This window comes from Dendronephthya gigantea, unplaced genomic scaffold (genome assembly GCF_004324835.1).
Source record: "Dendronephthya gigantea isolate DGI-Jeju-01 unplaced genomic scaffold, DenGig_1.0 000107F, whole genome shotgun sequence".
Classification (NCBI taxonomy): Eukaryota; Metazoa; Cnidaria; class Anthozoa; order Malacalcyonacea; family Nephtheidae; genus Dendronephthya; species Dendronephthya gigantea.
The window spans coordinates 574207-598204 of record NW_021163117.1 but is presented as its reverse complement, the minus strand read 5'-3'; the positions used below and the strand labels follow the sequence as shown (position 1 = coordinate 598204).

Genomic DNA, 23998 nt, shown 5'->3' with positions numbered 1-23998 from the left:
AAAAGACTTTTCAAATGGATTACCGTTTCGTGAAAATATGGAACTTAGTCTACCTCATTTTCGCTAATCTACTCATAGGCAGCCCAGACTTTGACTTGCGCGTGTGATACTCGCGCGCGTGTCGCGCTTACGTTGTTTACTTCGTCTATATATTATGACAAGGTAGGAAAGAGTTTATCAAAATATGACAGATATACCTTCGTAAATGTATAATTATCTAAAAAATTACTTGAAGAAACGCCACAAAAACTACAACCTACTAATCACCGATGATTAAACTACATTATCCTGAAGTTTTCATGTTTTTAAACAACATCTAAAGACCTCAAATTAGCGAAATAAAACAGGAATTCATACGGAATTTTGAGAAAACTATCCGAGGGTCACTCCGCCTAAGGAAACGTCATCTTTTTTCAAATATTAGCTAAACGCCCATTGGTTCTCATTGATGGTCCTGCAGGTAAGCCAATGAGCGTTTAGCTAATATTTGAAAAAAGATGACGTTTCCTTAGGCGGAGTGACCCTCGGATAGTTTTCTCAAAATTCCGTATGAATTCCTGTTTTATTTCGCTAATTTGAGGTCTTTAGATGTTGTTTAAAAACATGAAAACTTCAGGATAATGTAGTTTAATCATCAGTGATTAGTAGGTTGTAGTTTTTGTGGCGTTTCTTCAAGTAATTTTTTAGATAATTATACATTTACGAAGGTATATCTGTCATATTTTGATAAACTCTTTCCTACCTTGTCATAATATATAGACGAAGTAAACAACGTAAGCGCGACACGCGCGCGAGTATCACACGCGCAAGTCAAAGTCTGGGCTGCCTATGATCTACTTTAGAATTTTGGAGTCCTAATGGGCAATGACTTTCAACAACCAAACGAATTATGATGAATATTAACAATAAATCAACAACTTGCTTTTATTTTCGGCATAATATTCAAAAGATGCTACAGATATCATTCTCGAGAACCCTGTGATTTCTCGTCTAGATAGCTGTAATAGTGTATTGCATGGACTACAGGCATGTCAGTTATAATGAGTTCTGTTGAATTCTGTTGCACAGCGGTCCATATATTTGAATGCTTTTTACGCCGGTATATATATATATATATATATATATATATATATATATATATATATATATATATATATATATATATATATATATATATATATATATATATATATATGTATATATGTGTATATTTATCATTTGTAGACCTGGAGCGAGGGGAATTCGACGAAATATTACCCCCAAGGGAAGATATATCCCGAGGGCTTCGCCCGAGGGATATATCTTCCCGAGGGGGTAATATTTCGTCGAATTCCCCGAGCGGAAGGTCTATAAATTATATATTATATCGAAACAACGTGTAGGCAGCGCAAAAGCTGGGTGAAATGGCTTCTTTTGCCTCCATTTTGAAATTGTTGACAACCTCGAGTCGTGTACGAGGCATCCACGCGTGGTACACGCAAACTCGAATACCCCGCTGCAGCGGGGTATTCGACTTTTATAGCATAATGTGAAACAATTCGATGGAACTCCATGATTAATTTACTGATCACGTGGTACAAATCGAGCTTTCTGATTGGATGATTTACAGTTGAGATATAACATATATATATATATTATATATATTTATATATATAAATCGTTATTTTGTTATATCTTGTGCATTAAAGGTAGTCATTGATGACGATAATATTTTTTGATTGATCATCGTAAACGCTAATTAATTTTTGTGTTTTACTTAAACATTCTTCAATAAAATAATATTTGTTTGTGTTGTTCTCAACTGTGAGTAAGAGTGAATCCGTAAAAATACAGAGCATTGTCGTTTTTCTTACCCATGAAAAAATAAAACTGCAAAACAGAATATAGTATCGATATAAAAAAGATCTATTGAAATAATTTTATAGGGAGTTTGCTTCAAAGCATTTTGGATTACCGTAATGAAACTCCTAAGCTCTTTGTAGCTTTTCGTATTTTCGAGGAATTTATTTTATATTTCGAATCGACTAACATTTAGGTTGGCAAGGCATCTAAATGAGTATGAACTCTATTGTTTATGTTCAGAAGCTTTATATTGAAGACTGGCACTTGCACGGCACGCCGGAGTTAACGCCAGAGCAGGCGTCTTGTTTTCTTTGACAATTGCTGTTTTTGAAATCAATTATATCGTCCTGAGATCAATATTACCAGTGTCAGTCGTAAACCTACACACATTCAAAGCCGGGTTGAAAAAACTGGCGGAACCAGGGGGGGAAACGAACTTCATTCTTTGGATCGTAATTCTCGTAAGTCCGTTTGGTCGTGAATTGTGTGGTAGGTGGTGGTTGTGAATTGTGTGGTAAGTGGTCGTTGTGAAGTGCGTGGTAGGTGGTGGTTGTGAATTGTGTGGTAGGTGGTGGTTGTGAATTGTGTGGTAAGTGGTCGTTGTGAAGTGCGTGGTAGGTGGTGGTTGTGAATTGTGTGGTAGGTGGTGGTTGTGAATTGTGTGGTAGGTGGTGGTTGTGAGTTGTGTGGTAGATGGTGGTTGTGAAGTGTGTGGTAGGTGGTGGTTGTGAATTGTGTGGTAGTTGGTGGCTGTGAAGTGCGTGGTCGGTGGTGGTTGTAAATTAATGGTAGGTAGTGGTTGTGAAGTATATGGTAGGTGGTGGTTGTGAAGTGTGTGGTTGGTGGTGGTTGTGTAGTGTGTGGTAGGTGGTGGTTGTGAAGTGTGTTGTCGGTGGTGGTTGTAAATTAAGTGGTAGGTGTTGGTTGTGAAGTATGTGGTAGGTGGAGGTTGTGAAGTGTGGGGTAGGTGGTGGTTGTGAATAGAATGGCAGGTGGTGGTTGTGATTTGTGTGGTAGGCGGTGGTTGTGAAGTGTGTTGTCGGTGGTGGTTGTAAATTAATGGTAGGAAGTGGTTGTGAAGTATGTGGTAGGTGGTGGTTGTGAAGTGTGTTGTAGGTGGTGGTTGTAAATTAAGTGGTAGGTGGTGGTTGTGAATTGTGTGATAGGTGGTGGTTGTGCAGTGTGTAGTAGGTGGAGGTTGTGAAGTGTGGGGTAGGTGGTGGTTGTAAATAGAATGGTAGGTAGTGGTTGTGATTTGTGTGGTAGGCGGTGGTTGTGTTGTGTTTAGTAGGTGGAGGTTGTGAAGTGTGGAGTAGGTGGTGGTTGTAAATAGAGTGGTAGGTGGTGGTTGTGATTTGTGTGGTAGGCGGTGGTTGTGAAGTGTGTTGTCGGTGGTGGTTGTGAATTGAGTGGTAGGTAGTGGTTGTGAAGTGTGTGGTAGGTGGTGGTTGTTTAATGTGTGTGGTAGGTGGTGGTTGTGTTGTGTTTAGTAAACAAAACGCTTGCTCGCGGATCTCGTCCCATACGAAAACAACATTTTTCGTGGTTTCAATGGTTCCACGACGTCACTAGGTTACCGCAAACACTTTGCTAGATAATGTATGGATCCCATGATATTTCTTACTTCTGCACCATCATTGGGTTTGCTCATATTCTTAATTTTGGATAATTCAAGCATTCCAACTGATGTACGTGATTACCTACCTATGTAGGGAACTGACGTGACGTTTGTTTGAGTGTTCCGAATTTGTTCCGGCAACACTCGAATCACCAATAATCTTTTTTGTTTTATAATAATGTAATAAATTGTACAAAAAAGTACACTTCTGTCTCCCAAATACTCTCAGCTCACTAGAATTCTCAATAGTAATACGTTGTCAACACGTTTTTTTTGTCAGGCGATTCGCCTGGTCTTAAGGAGGTCACCCGCGAGCAGGTGACAACAACTGATCTCTATGTAGTTCCTATCATGAGCAGGATTTTGACATTGTTGAGTTTCACTTTTCTTCCTCTACAACGTTTTAACAGCAGTTTCAACTGAACATCGTGGTCTTTCACTGCTCTGAACTTTCGCAATCGATTACGAATTGAAATATCATCAGTAGCCGTCTTAATGCGTTCTAAATCTTCGATAACTTGATAAAAAAAATATTCTCCGACTCGAAAAGCTTTTGTGGTATTTAAAGAACGCAGCAAAAATATAATAAATAATGACATTGTTTAAACAGTTCGAGTATTTACGCGGTTTGGGCCGTCTATATAGTCTATATTCCTAGAGACTTGTAAGTTTAATATTGCCAAGGGTACGGTGTGATATTCGAGTGTAAACGAATGTTAAATAAGGCATTTTCCATTCGTACGAATGTTACCAATGGTAAGGTCATTTAGCGTGCATGCGTGAGACCGTGCTCAGCAGGAGACAATCGCAGCATGACACAATTGACGATACGAAAACTCTTACAACATTGGTACAATTTCCCTTTTACCGTTGGCATACATTCATTTTCGTATTCACAACACGAAAATATAGACTACCAATGATAAAATAACTTTGTCTATTGGTATACTTGCTACAATATTGGATACGTGCGGGTGATTTTAGCAACGATGCTTAGAAAGAATTTTAATTTCTTTGTTGTTGTTTCGTTCCTTCGCTAAATTTCCGGCGAAACTTTGCAAAAACCTTTTTAGCACTGACTTTCCCTTTAAATAGATTCATGCAATCTCGTAGCAATGTTGCCTGAAGACACTTGCAGATAAATTGCGGCATGTTGCTGAAAATTGGGAAAGCCGTCGCGTATATTGTTGGATTAATTGTTTCACCGTATCTCTCGTCACGCCTGTTAAACTTAAAGAGTTCGTAGGTTTCATTTGTCTCAACAATAATTAAGAGTCTCTTCAAATTTCTTTATAGCTGTAGCGAAACCGTCTTTATCATTCCTAACCGTAAAATGCATCTTTCAAACAATTCCCATCGTTTGATTCGCATATTGGTTAATTACTAACAAAAATGCGTCTTCACTTCTTGAATTTTTTTGTTGTTGTTTCGTTGCTTTAACAAATTTCCGGCGAAACTTTGCAAGAACCTCTTTCGCACTGACTTTCCTTTCATATATTTCCGATAAATTCAATGAAATCCTATCTCTCGTCACGCCTGTTATACTAAAAGCGTTCGTAGGTTTCATTTGTTTCACCGATAAGAGTCTCTTCAAATTTCTTTATAACTTTAGCTCGTCTTTACCATTCCTAACCGTAGAATGCATTCCTGAAACATTCCCTGCGGTTTGGGTAATTACTGTCAAAAATAATGCGGTAAATAATGCGGCAGTATAGCATAAATCTCCCTTCCTCGACGAGCCTATGCAGAATTATCCGCACAGCCATAGTATTTCTAAAACATGAAATTTTCGCTTTACCTTCGACTATCACTATCAGACATTCCTTAGTTCGACTGAATGTCTTACCGAGTAAAACTAAAATAACGCTGTTCACAATCCTACATCGCAAATCCATTCGGTTGTTTAACAAATTACATTTCAAAATATAAGCTTTCTTATGTAAAATTCACAGCGGTTAAATTAAGAGTGGCTAAACATTATGTCTGAATCTGGCTAAAAGCTTAACAAAAAGCTCGCCTTCCATGCATGATAAGTATCGCAACAGCTAGCAATCTAGTGTTTATTCAACATATTTGACCAACCAAAGCCTGTCTGTAATCGTAACCCTGAATCTGACAAGAAGAATCTTGTCCACAATTTGATTTGCTCGTGTATGCAGAAACAGCCAACATTACATGACAGACTGTTAATGTTACACCAAATGACTCAGACATAACTGTGCATCTTGTTGATGTGTGTGTTTTACCTGAACACTGACATCATGCTTTCAGACAGCATTTATACCCATGGGTAAGCTAGTAAATTGTGTTTCCTATTAATAGTTTGAAATATTCAGTCTCGGTATATATTTTCGGCATTATCTTGAATTGATAATCAATTATTGATCAATATTTAAGGGTGTTGGTACGAGAATGTTGAAGAATTTAATATAAATTAATGATTTAATATACACTATAAAAACAATCAAATTAAAATAATATACCTTTTTATTCCAAGTACAACCGATCTGATATCAGTAATCTATTAAAAGATGGTTTTACCAGAAGAAATATGACGAGCTGATTCGTTTGTTTTTTGACCGCATCATTCATAAATAACAATTATCAAATCAGTTAGTTTACTGTCTGTTTGATAAATTCAAATATTCCTTGACGTGCAGCTGAAATTCCTCAGTTTTCCTGACTTTAAATTTTTAACCTTCACTGCATGGGGTGAGTTAAGGCTGGTTTCCACTTTTCTACTTACGCGTTTTTTATACGCACGGACACGTACGGAAAATTTTAAATGCTTTTAAATTTTTATTATTTAACATACCGGTCAACTAATGCATACTAAAATACGCAGAAAACTAAGTTCCTTCGATTTATTGACTTAGATAACATGTATAAGAATTTATAGACTTTTAGGTGCGTGTACGTGCGTATGAAAAACGCGTAAGTGGAAAACAGCCTTTAGTAACTTCTTATCAAGTGATTGATATCGGACCCAGGTCTCTTTTAGACGAAAAAGACCGAGATCGTTCCGATATTTCTTGGTAAAAACTAACCAAGCGAGGTTAATAAAAATTTTATTATATGGCATAAGGCATGTATTTACAGTTGAAACAAACAAGAAATGCACGAATTCGTATTAGTAGCCTTGTACAACTTTTATTATTATTTATTTATTATTATTAGTCGAATATTTATACAGGATAAAATCACTTCAGTTCGATTAAGAACTGTTATCAATGTGGATCCTGTAAATATAAGATAATAAAATATAGTTAAAGAATTACATACTGTATATACCTAAGATTAAAAATGGATCTTGTTAATGACTGAACTTGCATCTTATGTGTTTAATTTGTACTTCCATTGAAAATTAAACTTTTTACATCAAAATATTTCAGCTCGGTTGTTTAATAAATCGATAATTTTGTTTTCCATTTTGAACTTATCCACCGTGTAAGCTAAACGCCTTTCGAACAACCGGCCCCTGGTTCATAAACAGGTGACCAATCATGCTTACGCAATTCGTCACACATCAGTTCCTTGTTATAATTTTTCGTGTTTCGACAGTTTATAACCTTTGCCGCATATTTAGTATGACTTAGTTTCCTTACACAGCCAATTAAATCATGGTCACTGAATGCAATTGGAACAACATCCGTATGTGCAATAACGGAAGGGTTATTAGTGATAATAACACAATTAATGTGCTGGTATTTAGGGTTGTCCGGGTAGCTTTCTTCACGATTTGTTTAAATCCATTTACCGAGATAATTCGTTTTATTTCAGGATGATCTTCTCTTCTGAGATAATTGACATTCAAATCCCTTAGGACAATTACTTCTTTAGAGTCAACCACATGTAACATATTTGCAAATAAGGTATTAAAATTTGCATGGAGATAAGATGAACAGTCCGGAGGCCCATAAATAACACACATCAGAAAACTTTTCGACTTAATCGGAAATATCTCAAGCTATAAAGACTCCAACTCAGTTTCCAGGTCTCCTTGTCCAGTTTATCCTATCCGAAATATAAATACCAACACCACCTCCCAAACCATTGCATCGAGATCGGCTAATAAATGAATAACCCCCAATAGAGTACAATTCTTCGGGTTCGTCTTGTATATGTGTTTCGGTAAGAGCGAGAAAATCAACCTTGTCGTAGGTCGTAAGAAGTTCCGTAACATGCAGTAAATTATTCCACAAACCTCGCACGTTTAAATGAAGACACTTCAAGCCACGCTGTCTGATTAGGCGTTCTATAGTTCTGGATTATTAGCCGAGACGTATTCATTCTCTGGTCCAGGACAGAGTTCAATATCACCACCAAGCAATAACAACAATCGTAGATCAAGCTTCTTTCCAACATGATGGACATCACTGATCTGCTGATAGCACCATAACGATTGAGATACTAGCGATTGATTTGCATCAGTCATTTCTTCGCCATAAAAAGAGTAACAAATTGAGTTTGCCGTACTAAAACTAGGTTTCTTTAAGCAGAAAATTAAAAATAACTGCAGAGCAATTTTCAGAATGACCGGCATGACCGCCATGTTGATTGAAACCGGCGACCTTCCTGGTACGCATTTGATTAAAAAGTACCAAAATATTGCATTATATTATAGCTTAGCTAAACCGTCTGGAGCCATCTTACTAATTTCATTAGCAATTAAATATGCCTTTCAGAATTAATAAAAACAGAAGCAAAACCGTATACTGTATAGTCTTTAATCTACCGAATAGTTTCACTCCAAAGTTTGTTGCCCTTTCGGTGCACTTTGGTTTACATTTATCATGTAAAACTTGAATTTCATTGTCGCCAAACTCCTCAAATATTTCAGCTATTTTGTTTACGTTTCTTTATACCTGACCGATATGAGCTAATAATATCTCATTATATGTCTAATAGAGAGACAATCAGATTGCACATTAGATCATGCAGTTCTTGTGTATGTAATAAATCCATTTATTCTTAATGCTACGAATGAGCGCAGTATATGCTTCCCTTGGCTGGGTCATTGCGATGTCAGAAGCAGTTAAAAACTTTCTCGTAAACGTAACAGTTTCAACAAAACGACGAGCTGCTTTTTTATTTTTACATTGTTTGTTCTTTCTGCTTTATAGATCTGCCTTGGATAGCTCTTTGCACAAACACATTATTTGTCTACACCGTCCATTCGCGTTACAACGACAGCATCGAGTCATATTTAAACGACAAGCAACTACAATACTTACTTACGTGGTGTACCTACAAGCTAATTTACTTAACTATTATTTGCTTTAAGCAAAGAGACAAAATATTTAAAAATGTTTATATATTGTATTTATATGGAGTATAGAAAAACATACGTGGTAAATTATATCGTGCATGTGCATCACAAATACTTTTATCTTGTAACTTCACGGTTATACAGAAAGAGGAAACTACCTAGGATTGGAGGGTGTGAGGTAATATTGACCCAATTTTGACAATGGAAAATGAAAAGTGGTGTATGACATGGGTGTAGGAGATTGGTCAACTTTTCTATGAGTATCACAAGCATTAAGTATTCATAAATACTGAAACAAATGTTGCAGTTGTACATTTGATCAATTTGCTTACAAGTAACAAAGCAATTTGACCAACGTTTTTTTTATCATGCTGAATTATCAGGGGATGTCACATCCTCGCACAAACCCCCTCCCCAATTGCCACGCCCATATCGGCAAGCCGAGCTGGCCCACTCGACTCAACCACAACCCGAGCTGATCCGATTGCATATAACCGAAACGTTTGAATTGACTATAATAACTATTGGGAACGTGCCAGCCTCGCCCATGCAATCCACCCCTTACATCATGACGCGGGCTCACATCACTATGAATGGACCTATTCGAAGTAGAGCAAGAGGCCAATTGCGAGATACACAAAAACAAGGCTAGTCAGGTTTTCTACTGCAAAAATTCCAGAATAATTTGTTTACTTCTAAATTTTGATGGAGCAAACTTCGTTTTTTGTATCTTCTGACATAAAATAAATATGATTTTGATATTCAAAAAATTAAGACCTTGTTATAGCCTGACTACACCAAAAAACTGTACTTCGCTACAGGCTTATTTCTCCTTTTTCCAATAGGTTTATGCACTTAAAAAAATTGCTTTAAAATATAAAAATGGAATGCTAAAAACTTCTAATAAAAATGTGCCTGACAAAACAGGAAACTAATTCTAAAAGTAAATATATCCACGATTCATCACACATTCCAGCTACTTTAGATCAGGTAAATCATTGACCTAAACCTTCCTTGTTATTCTTTTCACTCAAGTCTCGGACAAAATTAAGAAAGATGAACAAAAATATCCTTCATTTTATAGCTTCGTTTGCCTCGCTACGAAAATATTTTCTTTTAGATTTTAATTTCTAATGGAAGAAATCATGTTTTCCTATCTAGTGATATAAAGACCATAAACACCTTTAACGTTCAGGAAAATAACATAAACAATTGAAAATCTATTTCTTTAGTCACGTAATTTTTTATGTTTCTTTCAGAGCCTTTTTTTACCCAAAGCGGAATAACATGTAATAATGATCCATGTTAATTATAGAAGGGTTTTTCGTTCATCGTCTTCCGTTAGGAACAGTAAAGCAAGTAAAGAGGGCTATTATACTGAATTCCTGTGTGTAGAATAAACTGATCGCTTAACAAATAAGATGCTGAATATTCATGTACGCTTATCACAAGTACACAAAGGAAGTATGTGAATTAATCGATCTCACACGCAGGTTATAAAAGGAGACAGCAGGAAAATCTCTTGGATACAAATTATATTTAAAAAATATTTTTCTACTAATATTACACAGTTCAAACGTTTTCATAGACGCGTGCGTTTCGCCGTTAAAACAAGAAATTCCATGCTCAACAATTTACATCACGAAAGGAAAAACTAAAAATACGTTTTAACGATTTCCGTGTTTTTCACATTTCAGTACGTTCCATAGCTGAACGTTTTGATTTACGCGTGGTTTTCGAATTTAAACAAGAAATCGGATTCTAAACTACTTGCATCAAGAAAGCAAATCTTAGAAATACTTTTCAATATTATGAATTTTGAAATATTTGTTGCCATTTCTGTCAACGAACAGAAGAGAACGCGTTGATGGAAGAAAGAAAGGAGGTGGATGAGGAGGAAATGCACTCCTAGAAAAGGAAAGATCACGAAAGTATCTGGAAGCTATGATTCTGCCTTCCGACACCTTAACAAAATGTATCCATTCACCGGCGAAAATAGCGATCAAATCAGAATCGATATAAACAGCCGCTCTAAAGTCTTCTTCTATAAGAAGTTTACGCCAATTTTGCACATCATTTGGAAAAGTAATAGAAACTAAATGAATATCAAGCGGTGTATCTATTGTCAAGAAGACTGCATTGCGAGTCGTTTTTGTACCAGATAAACACCACCAACGAATACTAGGTAGATGTAACTCTCCGGTTGTACGTACAATCCACGTGTTGCCACATTTTAGTTCCCACAATTCATAAGCCGAAATAAAATCAAATAATAATAACATAACAGCACAGCCATCAGAACTTATTGCAACAGAAGGGTCAGTAAACCTACATGACGGCGTTTCTTGATAACACAGTTTTTCGTTACAAATTATTAAAATAGAAAGTTTCCGATATTCGTAAATGACAAGAACTCCATTTTCAAATGCAAGGACACGTTCAAAATTTACAATAGATTCTTCATGTTGACTTCCTAAGATATTTTCACTCCTAGGTTCATAACGATATTTAACAACCAGACCTTCACAGACCAACCAAAGATACGACTCTGACCACCAACATTCTAATGCTCGTTGTTTCAGTGCAACAGTTTGCAATGTTTCCCCACTCTCGACACTTCTTATTGAAAGAAGGCAATTTTCAAAACAGCACGCGACATGCAAAGTGTCTGGAGAGAGTGCACAACAAGCTATTTCGGCATTATCAACAAAAGTAGCATCGGGACATTCGAGAAGGGATTTGAAGGATAAAACACTCACTACTTTGTGAATTGGTAAAGATAAAAGAAAACTCGTCCTATCTAATTTCGAAATGTAATTGACAAGAGTATCATGAGGCAAAAATCCAATCTCAAACACGTCAACGATCTTGCGATTGCTTTTTACATCCCACACTTTGATTGACGTTTTCTCAAATGTGACAAGTTTCATTCCACATGAAGAAAATGAACAGTAATTGATGTCATCGGGGGCGTGCGTAATGAAGGGGACCTCTTTCTTTTCTTTAATATTGATGCAGAACCGGATTGAATTGCATAAAATATATGAAGAGTCTGGAGAAAAGGCAGAGAATTCGCAAAGAGGTCTTTTACTAGTAAATTGTGCCTCAAAGATTGTTGTAAGATCTGGTATTTTAAGCATTTGAAATTTTCCCTCATGCGCATGTATGCAAGCAAGCATCGTCTGGTCCGGTGACACTAAAATATCAAAAAATGAATCGTCTGTAAACGCAATTTGGGGGACAATGCTTAAATTAGAATTACTTTCAGTTGTCACATATTCTATCCAAATCTCATTTGTCCCACCCAAGATATCCCTAGCTACACTTTTGGAATTGACGGCACCTTGCAAAAAATCAAAGTGCCCATTAGCGAGTGCTTGCAAATATACGTAACAATGATCTATTTCATAAGTCTTAGATATTCCAATCAGTTCTACCATTTCGGAGAAACAAACGTGTTGAATGAGGCCCCAATAAATATCTTTGGAAAGTTTAGAACGGTACGTCCCAAGAATTCGCCTGAAAAAATAACTGTCCAGGCCATCAAAAAATTTTAGTTTCAAGACGTTTATACCAACATGCACCAACCAATGAAATTCCTCTACCTCGCCTGTATCGACCGAATATTCCAAACCATTTTTTAAAGCATATCTATTCTCAACTGAAATTTGGAATTCTAAAACTGACTTCAAAGCATCTATCTCGCAGAATTGTTTCTTACAAGCACGCCAGAGACGTCTATTGCCGTCTTCAACATCTGCAACGAATGCATGTTCTTCATAACCGTTCAATGTCAGCCAATCCAATAATGACTTATGATAAACAGTCAGACACTCATCGTAAACTGGAAGAATCTCTGACATTATGTCAAGAACCGCTTTACGTGTTTTAAATTCGTCTTTAGAAAGACCCATGCATGTAAAGATAACTTTTATTGGGAGAGGTTCCTCAGAAACGGCAACGACATTGATGAAACTGTTCAAGAGACATGAAGCATCTTGCTTGAAACGGTGGAGGCCTATGTTTAAACGTTTGAACTGTTTTTCGTAATATCCGGAAATGCCTTGGGAGATGTAATCACTTAGGCCGGGTTCAATTCCCACGCCCTTTTCTTTCAATTCATTGACCAAGTAATAAGCGTACAAAAACGATCCCTCACACTTTGAAATAACTGACCTTATACTATTATCATCAAGATTAGGTAAACTATGTCGAACGAAAAGCTCTATGTCGTGGTTGTGATCTTCGTCATCAGGACGGATTTCCCACGGGTGAAGATGTTCAAGAATCTTTCGTACTTGTAGCTCTGGTCGACTTGAAATGAATATCTTAATCCAATCAGGCAGTTCACAAAATCTTTCAGATATCAACTCCAATAACTCGCTTTTCTCGTCAGTTTTGCTCTCGTCCAAAGCATCAACGATGATCAACATTGGATCGTGTCTGTCAAGGGCATGGAGGGGGTCGTTCAAAAGAACACGAAATGCGTCTGACAGCGAGTCACGAGAATGTTCACGACGAAGAATTTCAGTCAGTTTATCACGAAATCCTTCAACATTATCACACATTTGACTGGCAAGGGACTGGAGGATTCTCTGAGGATTGCTGGAATCAGAATTTCGAAAGTCACAGAAATGGTGAGCTGCGAGTTGACCACGTTCTCTAAAAAGCTCGCAAAGCTTTGCAGACAAAACACTTTTTCCAACGCCCGGACCTGCAGTTAGGATCAAGATCCTGGATTCTTCACTCTCAAACCAACTTGAAAGTTTATCAAACAACCACTTTCTAGTGCCATCTTCAAATTTTTTACAAAGGTCACGAATCTTTCCAGCAAAGTTAAATTTAGCCTGTTGCTCGACATGGGAGGGATTAACATTTTCAACTGTGTTTCTCAGTTTGACTACTTCACTTTCAACATCATTTAATTTTGACATAAAATCATCCTCTTGTTTTTTCCATTCTTTCAATCTTTGAATATAACTTTCTTCTTCAGGGCTAAGAGGAGCCACTTTTAATTTATCAATATCAATTTGAGGAATTCCCAAGTTGACTAACGGAACAGAAATTTCTTTCCACAATGTTTCAAACGTTACGTCGTCCAAACCAGCAGTCGGAATATGACCATAGACTTCATTTCTAAACATTTTGATTCTTAAAATATTTGCAGATATAGAAGTATCGCTGACTGGAGGCATCACATTCCATCCGGTGGCTGGTGCCGACAATCCACAAATATTTCGGAATAGGAGAGTCAATAAGGTAATATCAAAGTTTTTTGAATCTGGTGAACCAGATCTTGGGAAGAGTAGATCCCATTGCGAGGCTTTAATTACACTGTATCGTATTCTCTGCAAGGTCGCTCTGTTGGCATTCAATACGGAAGCTAAGGTGGAAGGTGGATGCATCGCATGCAAAGCATTTCTCAAAACATCTCCACCTTTATCTACCAACAAATGACATACCCTGGAATAATTAGCTTTGGCTTTCAATGGATCCATTGTTGTCTTTAAATATCAACTTCGCAATCCCTTAAACCAGAGACGCAAACTGTCAGGGTAATAATTCTTATAATACTTTTGTTATGCCAAGGTTGTATGGTTTATCAATTTTAAGCTTTTTAAAGTGATATAAGCGCGTAAAAAGCGTTTTCACTTAGATTTGCGTGTCGTGAAAATATGGAGATCTAACTCATTTTCACTAATCAACTAGCCTGTGCACAGACACAACGCTCCCTCATAAATTACGTCAGTGCACAGGCTACTAATCTACTGGAGATTTGGGAGTGCTAATAGGCAGCATTTTTTAAATATTATAAATAAATAAATAAATTGCTTTTACTTAATAATATTATATTAAATGCTTAATGCTTACTAATGCTTACTGCATAATATTAAAAAATTCGAAATATTTAACAAGATGCTACAAAAAATCATTCTCGAGGACCCTGTAGTTCAACCAAATTTTTAGCTTTTTAGGGCCTTTTCTTTCAACGTATCTAACTTTAACTGAGTACGCACATTAAAAATACTCTTTGCTACAGCTAGATATGTTGGAATGAATGCTCCCAACTAACTGAACATTTTCTTATTACACTTCTATCAAACTACGTGGAAACGGGGGCTTAGGTACAAAACATTAGTGCAAGCTAGGCTCGTTTCAGACGTCGAATTTTTCATGTGCTAAATCCAGTGCTAAATGAATTTAAGCAAAGACTTTATCTCATTAACATTAGGTTCTGAACATGAAACTTATTAGGGTTTGGGGGTTTCAGTATTGGGCTCTGCGTTTAAATTACTCTTGAACTAGAATTGTTACTCGTTGTAATAGCTAAGACCGAACAGGTTATAATATGGGAAAGAGACAGTAAATTTCAGCTATTTCAATTGATATAAAATCTATACAAAATCTTCAGGTCAATCAATAAAGTCAGGTCCCTAACAAAAAAGGAGACGTCTTTGAAATAACGAAGTATCACGCGGAGGCGTGGCTTTTGGACACACTATAAAAAATTATAGGTTTTTCCTCTCATGTTTGTGAATGGTTCAATTCGTATCTTACTCACAGATACCAAGTCACCGTCGTTCATAATAAGCAGTTTTTTGGAAAATGTTTAAAAGTGGTTTACAGACAATCTCGTAACCTTGAATGAGAAGAAATCTAAATTAATGCTAATTGGTGGCCATCAACGACTTAAATCTTGTTCTGGTGTTTCCATCGATATCAATGGGAAAATACGATTGTGCATGATGAAGATGCAGGTTCTCCATTGATGATTAACTGCGAAATTGAATTCCTAGTTTTTATCGCTTAAATAACTCACAGAATGCGCTCATGCGAAGTCTAGTTTTACTCGAGACATGCATACCCTGACCAATTTCAATATCTATGCTCTAGTAACACTCTGTTGTCTAGATGACATTGGAGTAGGGAGTTGATTAATAGAGGCCATTGTATTATATAAATGAACGTTTTTCGCCGATATTTAATTAAAGTGAGAGACAAGGCACGTCTAGCTGATCTACATAGATCACGTAAAACTATACTAGCTGTAAGGAGCCACATTAAACTGATCTTTTACTATAGATCATGTAGAACTGTACTAGCTGTGGGAGCTACATTAAACTGATCTTTTACTATAGATCACGTAAAAGTGTACTAGTTGTAGGGAGCTATATTAAACTGATCTTTTACTATAGATCACGTAAAACTGTACTAGCTGTAGGGAGCCACATTAAACTTATCTTAAACTTAGCTGTAGGGAGCCACATTAAGCAATATTAAACAAGGATCCAGATGAAATGTTACACACAAAACGGGCACATCAAATGTGGTTCAGAATTTGAGTGTTTACACTAATACAAAAAAAACGTAGAGCCAAAGACCAGTTTTAAATAAGTAAAAAGAGGTCATTGTTCAAAATCTCCAAACAAGTCTGATTTTCCGCTACGCTGCTCCAAAATCGTACAATCTGGGGCTGTATATAATTTTACATTTATTCAGGAATCAACACTTTACAATAATTCACGCTCTAATACACAACTAAATTACAACAATGATTTTAACCTATATTTATAATAACAAAACAGGATGCTTTACCAATCAATGATGCATTTCGCTAACGCATCTGTTACAGATCTACAGGTTTTTTTCTGTAGTTTTCGCTCCACTACAACCCACATTCGCGTCCGCTTACGTTATTATGTGGGACATTGGTTTCGCGGTTACCGCTACGTGCTACCTCAAAACCTCCATTTCCTATGCTATATGATACTACACTATTATAGAATTTACGACCATAACTCTATACATTTGCGCATACTATGTAAATGCTGTTTACTTATATGGTTGGTATACTCAACCAAACGTTAAACTAAATTCTGCAACAGTCATTAATTTTTTTTGCGCAACATATTAGGCAGTTGGTGAGCCCCACTTAATAAAAAGTGAGTTTAAGATGCACCAAATCTACGACGCGGACGTGACATGAAAATTGCTACTAGTGTGAGGAAATCTAGCCTTCTCCGCAGGCATCTCTTATGCATTTATATTTGGCTTGGGTTAGCTGTGTCGAGGATTGGCTTCCCGGCATTTTTAGCTTTTTATGGCTATTTCGGGAAGTCAGTACCCTAATTTCGTTGTAATATTTCTGTTATGTATTTATTGTAACAAGGATGCAATAAATTGTTATTGTTGTTGTTGTTGTTGGAAGGCGAGGAAACCAGTATTATAGATAATATAGATAGAGCCACTCACCACTGTATCATTTCATATGCTCTACAGCAGATTATATCATTTCAATGTACTGGAGTGCGACCAGGATTGAAAAAAAATGAAACCACCACTAATTAAGCGATCTAGGCGTGGCTTTCGCTAGTTTAGGCCTAGGTTATATGTTGCATTTTGGTCGCGTCGAATGCAATTCGAACAATGCAATTAGCCTTTCTCACGATGACGTTTTGGGGTACTTTCAATTTTCTGAAATGGATTTAAAAATTATGTTTAAACATCAAAAGCATTTTTTTAGAATAAACAGACCATTAGAAGAATAAATTCAGCCTAAAATTAAAGACAGTCGCCCTTACCAAGTCTTACGCTCACGGTTTTTGAAAAAAGTACCCCAAAAATGGCGGCATATTCGTCATCGTGAGAAAGGCTAATTCGAACAACAAAAAATGAGATGATAACGAAGCTTAATGACGTTAATCATCTCATCTATTGGTTGAATTGTATTCGATGCGACATATAACCTAGGCCTTGAATGGTTTTGGAAGAAACATGCTCTAAAAAACAAAACTTGTAAATTCACGATATTTTAATAAAAGCAATTTGCAGTGATATTTCTAATCAATTTCAAAGATTCGAATATTCAAACATACAAGTAGTTTAAAAATACTTTTCAGTTATGCCAATGAATAAACTGTTCCAACCAGGACAGCTGAATTAATAAAGAATTGGTTATGAATTCTGCAAAAGTACTTGTAAATCAGATTCATGCTCAAATAAGTGGCCTTGATTTAAATTCAAATATAAACTTTGCAAATGCATATGAATAGTATGTAAGAGCTTAATTTGAATTTGACTCTCCAGGACCCTTCAATTTTCAACATGATGTCTCAAATGTAAATGTAATAATAATAGCTACTACCAATATATATTTTTTTTATAATATAGCTACTACCAATATATATATTTTTTATAATATATCAACATTTTCCCAGGACATTCTCAGAAGTAAATATAAAATGTTGCTATAAAACTTGATATTTTGACTTCTAAGACATCTTGAATACTAGACAGAAAACTTGTAAATATAAGTACATAGCTAGTCTTTAATTAGTGAAATTCCTAAGGGTGAAGCTTGAGTGAAACGTCTGAAAACTCAACTATGTCATAAATTTGTAATGACATAGTTGAGTTTCTCATTTGGATATTACTAAAGTTAGAATGGTATTAAAAATAATAATGATCATGAAATTTTGATTGGATCAAGACAGAAGTGTGTTGTTGCTGGGCAAAACGTAATTATTTTCAAAACTGATCAAATAACTTAGCGAGAAAGTAGAACTAATTCCTTTTTAATTTATTTAAACCAACTTAATACCCCAGGCTGTATAGATACTGTACATGTCTGAATATGAATACATACACTAATTATGCATGCATCCATTCACAATTACACAATTAATACCACTCATGATTTCTCTTATATTTGTATTTTTTACATATATTAGTTAAACTCCCTTTCCCTAGATCTTAGATATTGAAATATTGTTTACTCTGGCATAGTTGCCAACTTTGGGAAAAACAGATCCGTGAGATTTTGCTTGGGAGATCCACGAGGCGCGACCATGGTTGGCGCCGAGCGGAAAATGTTTTAAAATATGGAGTCATATTCAAAAACTTGGGCGGATTAGGGATAGGCCCTGGGTACGAGGTTGCAAGTAGCGATGTTTTGATGATCTATTTTTGGATTATTAAATTAAAATAGCGTTAATTTTTTTCAGAAGAAAAGAGTTTTCTATAATTTGATGCAAAAGAAGTCACTCTTAATACTTAAAATGTGCAACAAAGTTAACATATTTAATTACAAGTTGGGTTATTTTCAAAATCCGTGAGAATCCGTGAGGTTTCCGTGAGATATTAACAACCCGTGAGCTTACCGTGTGATTTTAGTAAAATCCGTAATACTCACGGTGGATCCGTGAGAGTTGGCAATCATGAGACTCTGGGGAAATACTGTAGACTAAAACTGGGTAAATCCATCAATGGCAGGGTTTAAACTGTTCAAATCTACATCACAATTTGAACATAGTGAACAGGCAACTATTTACATGCTTATTATATCTCTGTCCAAATTGGATAAATATTATTAAACTTTATAGAAAACTTCACCCCACAAAATTGTGTCTTCCACACTTGAGACTCTGCCGTTATGAGAGTGGCATTTACACTCCAGTGTAGAAACCACAGGCAGCCCGGTCACTGCTGTTACGTCATGCTATCATATATGTACATAATTACAATAAGGCTGGCAACTCTCTCGCAAAAAATATAATACATACATTAATACCATCGCTTAAAACAAAAATACTACGCTAGTTTCTTTAAAAAAAACCAGATACAAAACACCTTGGATATATTGACTATATTTATCTGTCATTTTTAGACTTGAAAAAAACTCTAAAATGCTCAAATTTTGCGAATTAAAAGTGTATTTTCGTTGAAATTTTGCGAAACAGAGGCGGGATGCAATTTAACTTGACAAACGTCATCATCGGAGAATTCGTCGGCAAATTTCTGATTGGCTGTGGCAAGTTCGGAAAATTACGAAGGTCAACTCAATGAAGAAAAAAGATCTCCGTTATTTTCCGAACTTGCCACAGCCAATCAGAAATTTGCCGACGAATTCTCCGATGATGACGTTTGTCAAGTTAAATTGCATCCCGCCTCTGTTTCGCAAAATTTCAACGAAAATACACTTTTAATTCGCAAAAGAGTTTTTTTTCAAGTCTAAAAACGACAGATAAATATAGTCAATATATCCAAGGTGTTTTGTATCTGTTTTTTTTAAAGAATCTAGCGTAGTATTTTTGTATGTATTATATTTTTTGCGAGAGAGTTGCCAGCCTTATTGTAATTATGTACATATATAATAGCATGACGTAACAGCAGTGACCGGCTGCCTGTGATGAAACACAATATGTGTCTTTTAGGACCATTTTGCGCAAAAAATGCGAAGGTTTGGGGACAGCAATATTGATATATAATCCCCGAGCGGGCGCGGAGCGCCTGCGAGGGTACTAATTCCGCTCGGAGATTAGGAATTACACCCGGAACCCGGTAGAACATAGCCGAATCCAAAGTTGCCCAAATTCTTTGTCATGGACGGTCGACGTTGGGTGGTTTTGTAAGTTATGCGCATGCGCGAGTAACATCTGGTAATCAACGAACGTTCTGATTGGCTAAGACAGAAAGTTTGTATTTCAATGAGAACGTCAGCAATTTATATTAACTGTCATTTTTGTAAACATTTTTGTAAAAGCGTTTCATAAACTTTGTGTAAAGAAATTAAAACGAGAAGAAACAAGATATATGAAGCATGACAGTTAGCAAAGATGAACGTGGATACGGTCAAGACAAAGCCGTGTAAGAGGAATAATTCATAATCTGCAAACTTATAAATGTTTTCAAAGACAAAGGGTACGTGTTTACTTTGTTTATTTCGTATTTGTTTCGCGATAAGAATGAGCCGTATTTGTATACTTTTCGGCTTTGTATGCCGTCTATTTGTTAAATTTTCAGCTTTTTATGCAAACGCATAAACCTGTGAAAGGCTATTACACCTTTGCTTTAACTTCAAAAAGTGTTTTTGAAAGTGTAATTTGAATTTTGGTATTGAAAAATACACACTATATTTATAAAGTATAAAACTTTTAGCCGCCGGCGTCGACTGCAATTACAGAATAAAATAACATTTGAAGTTTTTTCTTTGTCTGTGAATATTTTGTACTGTCTTAATCGTTTGAAACTTCGATTTTAAACCGTTACTTAATTGCTGGCATGGTATAATGCAGCAAAATTGAACGGGCAATATTTACACTAGCTTTATGATTATTTTTGTATTGAATGATGGAAACATTAGCTATAATATACTCGGTAAAATATAATAGGACTGATTTGAGTTTTGTGTCATTTCATAATATAAGTTTAGGTCAGGTTAACTCAGGAAATTGTGTACTTGGTTTGAAATAGCGAGGGGTTGCTGCATGCATGTATTTCTAGTTTAATACCAAATTGCACGAATACATATACACTATATATTGAAATATTCTCGGTATACATTTTCGGTATGATCTTGAATTGATAATCAATTATTGATAAATATTTTAGAGTGTAGCCGTAAGAACGAGAATGCTGAAAAATTTAATATAAAATGATTCAATATTACATAATAAAAAACAATCAAAACGAAGTAATACCTTTTTATTCCAAGAACAACAGATCTGATATCAGAAATCTATTAAAAGATCGTTTTACCAGAGGAAATATCAGGATTTACTTGGTATTTTTATCACAAACTGGATCGCTCTTTGCAAAAACACATTCTTTGTCTACACCGTCCATTCCCGTTACAACGACAGCATCGAGTCATATTTAAACTACAAGCAACTACAATACTTACTTACGTGGTGTACCTACAAGCTAATTTACTTAACTAGTATTTGCTTTAAGCAAAAAGATAAAATATTTAAAAATATTTATATAATTGTATTTATATGGAGTATAGAAAAACATACGTGGAAAATTATATCGTGCATGTGCATGACAAATACTTTTATCTTATAACTTCACGGTTATACAATAATATAAATAATATATTCGAGAAATAGGAAACTACCACCGCGAAATCACTGCATGCATCGCTGATATTCCTGAGAAATCGCTGTCGCTGATATTCACGAATCAACATTTAATCATACCATTTAGGGGCTGATTACACGGACCGGGATAGCACGTTTGCCAAGCAAACGATTACATGAGTGATTTCAGTATGATATTTTAGCGAACATTTTTTGAAATCAATACTGTATATGTCAATCCTTCCTAGGTTTAAAGTATGATATTCATTCTTGTGTTTTTAGGCCAGTTTGCCAGCCTCAAACGAAACTTCAACTAAGCAGGGGCGTGGCAAACAAGCTAGGATTGGAGGGGGGTGTCACGTAATATTGACCCACTTTTAATAATGGAAATGAAAATTTGTGTATGACATGCGTGTAGGAGATTGGTCACCTTTTCTGAGTATCACGATCCTTAAATATTCATAAATACTGAAATAAATGTTGTTGTATATTTGTTCAATTTGCTTCAATTTGCTTACAAATAACAAAGCAATTTGACCAATTTTTTATCATGCTGAATTATCAGGGGGTGTCACACCCCTCACACACACCCCCCTCCCCAATTGCCACGCCCATGTCGGCAAGCCGAGCTGCCCCGCTTAACACAACTACAGCCCAAGCTGACCCGGTTGCATGTAACCGAAACGTTTGAATTGACTATAATAAACTATAGGGAACGGGCCAGCCTCGCCCATGCAATCCGCCCCTTACACCATGACGCGGGTTCACATCACTATGCATGGACCTATTCGAAGTAGAGCAAGAGGCCTATTGCGAGATACACAAAAACGAGAAAATGAAATTCGAAAAAAATAAGACCTGATTATAGCCTGACTACACCAAGAAATTGTACCTCGCCACAGGCTTCTTTCTCCTTTTCCAAAAGGTTTATGTACTTTATCTTCCTGAGCAGCTTCAAACAATGCTTTAGAATATAAAAATGGAATGCTAAAAAATTCTGATAAAAGTGTGCCTGACAAAACAAGAATCTAATTCTAAAAGTAAAGAAATCCACGATTCGCCACACATTCCAGCTATTTTAGTCCAGGTAAATCATTGACCTAAACCTTCCTTGATATTCTTTTCAATCAAGTCTCTGACAAAATGAAGAAAGATGAACAAAAATATCCTTCAATTTATGGCTTCGTTTGCCTTGCTACGAAAACCTTTTCCTTTACATTTTAATTTCTAATGGAAGAAATCATGTTTTCCAATCTAGGGACATAAACACCTTTAACATTCATGAAAATAACACAAACATTGAAATAATATATATTCCTTCAGTCACGGCGTAATTTTTTTTGGTTTCTTTCAAAGCCTTTTTTTTACTCAAGGCGGAAAAACATGTAATAATGATCCATGTTAATTATAGAAGGATTTTTCGTTCATCGTTTTCCGTTAGGAACAGTAAAGCAAGTAAAGAGGGCTATTATACTGAATTCCTGTGTGTAGAATAAACTGAACGCTTAACAAGTAAGATGCTGAATATTCATGTACGCTTATCACAAGTACACAAAGGAAGTATGTGAATTAATAGATCTCACACGCAGGTTATAAAAATACACAGCAGGAAAATCTCTTGGATACAAAATATATTTTAAAAATATTTTTGTATTAATATTACACAGTTCAAACGTTTTCAGAGATGAATTCCCTGTTCGTTAAGTCCGTTGACTATGTTAAAGTTAATTAGCTTTTTTTTTTAAAATATATATCACAATTTGCGTGCGTTTCGTGCGAAATTCCATGCTCAACAATTTACATCACGAAAGGAAAAACTAAAAAAACGTTTCAACGATTTCCGTGGTTTTCGCATTTCAGGACGTTCCATAGCTGAACGTTTTGATTTACGCGTGGTTTTCGCATTCAAACAAGAAATCGGATTGTAAACTACTTACATCAAGAAAGGAAATCTTAGAAATACTTTTCAATATTATGAATTTTGAAATATTTGTTGGCATTTCTGTCAACGAACAGAAGAGAACGCGTTGATCGAAGAAAGAAAGGAGGTGGATGAGAGAGGAACTACAATGCTAAAAAAGACAAAATTACGAAAGTATCTCGAAGCTATGATTCTGCCTTCCGACACCTTAACAAAATATATCCATACACTGGTGAAAATAGCGATCAAATCAGAACCGATATAAACAGCCCCGTAAAAGTTTTTAATAGGAAGATCATGGAAATTTAGCACACCATTTGGAAAATTAATAGAAAGTAAATGAATATTAGACGATGTATCTCTTGTCAAGAACACTTCATTCCAAGCCGTTTTTGTACCAGATAAAGACCACCACGAATACCGGTAGACTCAACTCTCCCGTTGAACGTACAATCCATGTGTTGCCACATTTTATTTCCCACAATTCA

At 35.9% G+C, this 23998-nt stretch overlaps 1 protein-coding gene across 2 annotated transcripts in view; it reads right to left on the bottom strand.

The window, feature by feature from the left end:
* LOC114534839 overlaps positions 1-21300 on the bottom strand; it is a 41569-nt gene extending 20269 nt beyond the window's left edge. For both annotated transcript variants that reach the window (XM_028556311.1, XM_028556313.1), the window contains exon 1: positions 21209-21300. The gene's annotated coding sequence lies outside the window, so the exon portion shown is untranslated. The remainder of the gene's footprint in view (positions 1-21208) is intronic.
* Between the last annotated feature and the right edge of the window lie 2698 nt (positions 21301-23998).